Below are 5000 nucleotides of genomic sequence, written 5' to 3'. Positions count from 1 at the left end.
TATATATACGGTCCTGGGACTAATTATCGTCTCTTTGTCTCTTATCACTCGACGTTTTGTACATAAAGGAAATCAAATGATAAAAAGGGAAGAGGATAATAAGTAAAAAAAAAAAAGGAAAAAAAAATAAAACAAAAGGAAAATTAAGAAAAAAGAAAAAAAAAATAATTTCATCTTAATTCTATGTTTTAATCTTTAATTGATATTTTTGTCTAAAAGAAAAAAAAAAAAAAAAGAAAGAAATAAAATCCAATAAAAGTTTACGTGCAAATTAAATACGATAATGATTATTAATAATATAATAAAGATAATGAATGAAAGGATAATGAAGAAAAAAAATGTGAATGAAAAAATAAAAGAAAAAACAAAAAGGAAAAGAAAAGGCAATAAAGTAATATAAATCATTTATGTTGAATCAACACAAAGGAAATTTGGGACAAATTTTTTTGTCTGTTTTTAATTGAAAAATGAAATATTTAAATCATTTACTTTCAATTAAAAAACAAAATGTTTTAGTTGTATAGATATTATTTAAATTAAATAATTAATAATTAATAATTAAAATGCTTATAGATTAGATAAACAGAAAAAAAGAATTAGACAATTAAAAAAAAAAAATCAGAAAAATGAAGGATATTAAAATAAAAAATCAAATAAAAGAATTAGTTAATATGAATGAGTGAATTAATTAATAAAATATGAGGTAAATTTTTCGATAAATCTAATTTAATATAATATCAATACTTATTTATTCTTGTAGGCATTATTATTTATTATATTACTAATAAATACTATTTATTATCATTATTACTTTTTTCTTTAATATTTTTGAGAATATATCCCGACCATATTTTTTTTTTTTATTTCTTTAAATGACTTTTGTTAAAATACCATTTTTCTCCCTTTCTCTCTTTATTTTAATCATTATTATTACTACTATTTTTATTTTTTTGTCAATATCTCCGTTTCATTTAAATTTACATTACTTTCATTATCTCTCTCAAAGATAAAAAGGAAAATAAGTGTCAGACGTGTCATAAGGAAATGAATCATGAATTTATTTAACCATGACATCGACGAAAGTTCGACAAAGAAAAAGAAGAAAGAAGAAAGAAAAAAGAAGAAGAAATCTCTTCGTTTGATTCTTATTTTTAATAATTCTTATATATAAATATAATTTTATTCTTCCGAGAAGATCTAAAATTATTGGAGAAATCGTAAACGAAATGATCGAAACACACTTACATACACACACATTAATTTCATATTTTAATGATTTATTTCATTGTAAATATGTTTTTTTTAATATTCTTGGTATTGACTGAAGATAAAAAAAAATAAAAAGAATAAAAAATGAAGATCCGATTCCTCCTACATCATGTTTTTCTTCGTTTGGTCGGAAGAAGTCTCTGTCGATATTTATTAAGAAAAAAGAATAAAATTAAAAAATATATATATTTATATATATATAATATAAAAAACAAAAAGATTCGTTTTCTTCTTTTTTTTCTTTTTCTCCCTCCCTCCGTTTTTCTTGTCGGATATTTTTAAATCTGTATAAAAGATAAGAGAGATATTTAAAAAAATATATATAGATGAAGAAATGAATGAAGAAAAAAGAATAGAAAAAATAAAAAGGAAGAATAATGGAAATACAAAAATGTATGAAAAACGAAGAAAGAAAAGAAGAGACAAAAAGAAATAAGAACAAAAGAAGAATAAGAATAGAAAAATAAAACAAAAAGAAAATGAAAAAAAGAATATGGATGAAAAAATGAATACAGAAAAAAAAGAATTAGAAGAAATAAAAAGGAAGAAAAATAAAAATACAAAAATCAATGAAAAATGGAGGAATAAAGGAGAGAGAGAGAGAGAGAGAAATAAGAATAGAAGAAAAAGAATAAGAATAACAAGAATATAAAATAAAACGCAAAGAAATAGAAAAAAGAATACGAATGAAAACTTGAATAAAGAAAAACATGAATGTAAAATAGAGAAAAAAAGAAAGAGCGACATAGAGAGAATAAGAATAGAAGAATAAGAATAAACATAAGAAGAATAGATAATAAAACAGACAGAAAATAGAAAAAAGAATATGAATAAAGAAAATGAAATATGAAAGTACGAATAAAGAAAAAAAAATAAATGAAAAATAGAGAAAAAAAGAGAGAGAAAGAGAAAGAATAAGAATAAAAATAAGAAGAATAGATAATAAAACAGAAAGAAAATAGAAAAAAGAATATGAATAAAGAAAATGAAATATGAAAGTACGAATAAAGAAAAAAAAAAATAAATGAAAAATAGAGAAAAAAAGAGAGAGAAAGAGAAAGAATAAGAATAAAAGAATAAGAATAAAAATAAGAAGAATAGATAATAAAACAGAAAAAAAATAGAAAAAGGAATATGAATAAAGAAAATGAAATATGAAAGCATGAATAAAGAAAAAAAAATGAATTAAAAATAGAGAAAAAAAGAGAGAGAGAAAGAGAAAGAATAAGAATAAAAGAATAAGAATAAAAATAAGAAGAATAGATAATAAAACAGAAAAAAAGTAGAAAAAGGAATATGAATAAAGAAAATGAAATATGAAAGCATGAATAAAGAAAAAAAAATGAATTAAAAATAGAGAAAAAAAGAGAGAGAGAGAGAAATAAGAATAGAAGAAGAAGAATAAGAAGAAGAGGAAGGATCGGTAATAATTATTGTGTAACTATCCGGTTAGACGGCCCCGCTCTATGCCGCGGACTGCTTCGTTAGAAAAGTATACCTTTCACGGAGAGTGCATAACGGAGACCGTGACTGTTCGGTTGCTTGCTTGCTTGCTTACTTGCTTGTTCGCTTGCTTGCTTGCTTACTTGCTCGCAGTATTGCTGCATTGCACTTTTCATTGTCCAAAACCTTGGCCAATTTTAATCTCTAGTTAGATATCACGTTATCCGGTTCATATGAATAACTGCTAACGCATATCCGCAAACTATCATCCGAATCCGTATCCGTTGTTTTTCCTTTTCATTTTTTATTTCTTTTTTCTTTTTTTTCTTTTACTACCTTCGTTCATCATTCTCCTTTTGGATGTTCTTCATTATTTTTATTTTTTTTTTTTTTGCTTTGTTTCATTTTATTTGTCTGTTATTCGTTATTTATTCTTATTTTATTCATGTTTTTCATTCATTTTCACATTTCGTTAAACGACATAATTCTCTATTATTCTTCTTTATTTATTTATTTGATTTCAGTTGTCATACATTTTTGCTATTTCAATTCTTTTATATTCTTCTTTCCTTATTTATTTTTTCTTTAACGTCAAATTTATTTTCACTATATTGTTATCATTGTATGAATATTTTCTCCTTATTTTTCTTTATTAATCTCACGAATTTCCTTACTATTTCCTTTTCATTCTTTGTCATTAATTTTTTTCTTTTTCTTTTTCTTTTAATATTTTAAATCCGATATTTTTTATATATATATTAATTTATTTATCTTTCATATCATAATATCATAAATATCCTCTATTAATTTACTTACTTACTTACTTACTTACTTACTTATTTATTTATTTACTAATTCATTTATTTTTAATATCATCGATCTCTATTGATTTTTAATTAATTTTAAATCACACGAAAACGAATTAAAAAGTAATGAATGAATGAATAAATAAATAAAAAAGAGAAGAGAAAAGAAACAAACCTTTTTAAAATGATTTTTAAAGATCTTTCAAAGATTTTTAAAAGAATATAAAAATAAGCTCGTTTTTTCATTTAAACAAATACGCGAAAGCGGATTAAATTTGATTCTACTTATATTTTCGCGTTCTTGTAATATAGGAAAACCGCGTATTCGTTCCGTAGATTCCGAATGAACCCGAACCCAATGTAGAATGATCGAAAGGTCACGCTCACTCTCTCGCAAACACTTTTACTTCTCCTCGAACGTTCGCTTTTAACTTAACAGTCACTATAGTCACTTATATAGTCACTCAATCTTTATCTCTATCTATCTCACTATCTCTCTATTTCTCTCTCGCTCACACGTATTAAATGGCCGAGAAAAAAGGTCCAATTTTTGATACACGGTCGGTAATCTTTGTCTTTTAGAAATTATACTTATTCTCGCGCAGTACAATAATGATAATAATAATAATATTATTATTAATAATAATAGTAATAATGATCATTACATAGCATTCAGTTGTAGATTTGTCTCTATAGAAAGTAGAAAGTTCCTGAGATCGTTGCGTAATATCCGATTCTACGTAATTTGTACATTCAAGAAAAAAAAAAAAAAAAAAAATTGAGAAAAAAGTTTTAAAAAAATGAAAGAAAAAAAAAGAAGAAACAATAAATAAGATTTCGTCGTTCAAATATCTGCTTTCACTCTCAGATTTCTAAAATTAATCGAGATGTTTATATTACTATCGGATATTGTTCAAAAATTAATATATTTTTGAAAAATTGTACAAGAATTATCGACAAACGATAAAGAAGATTTCTACTATCTTCATTTTTTTTTAATCAAAATATATTCGATTAGAATATTTTATTACGCGTGCATTTGTTTCTTCTTCATTTGAAATCATTAAATTTATATAAATAATTAATTCATTAATTTATATAATAATAATAATAATGAGAATGAAAAAGAAATTTCATTTGCTTTCACTCTCGGATCTTTAACATCGACGGAAATTTTATATCGGTATTTATTGAAAATTCAGATATTAAAAGAAAACTTGTATAAAGATTATCGACATATGATAAAGAAGATCTCTTCTATTTTCGTATTCTATCCTTTTACTTAGAAATTAGTCCTATTAACTTCGAATATTTCATTACAAATTTTATCTTATTTTATTATGAATTGATATTAATAATTAATTAATTATCAATTATATATAATAATTATAATAATAACAGTTAATATAATATATAATAGTTTGATATACTAAATATATATACATATATTCATATATTTTCCTTATCGAAAATTGAAATGTT

This window comes from Vespula vulgaris, chromosome 25, assembly GCF_905475345.1.
Source record: "Vespula vulgaris chromosome 25, iyVesVulg1.1, whole genome shotgun sequence".
In the NCBI taxonomy this organism is placed as follows: Eukaryota; Metazoa; Arthropoda; class Insecta; order Hymenoptera; family Vespidae; genus Vespula; species Vespula vulgaris.
The sequence above is the reverse complement of the archived record's forward strand: the minus strand, read 5'-3'. Positions refer to the sequence as shown.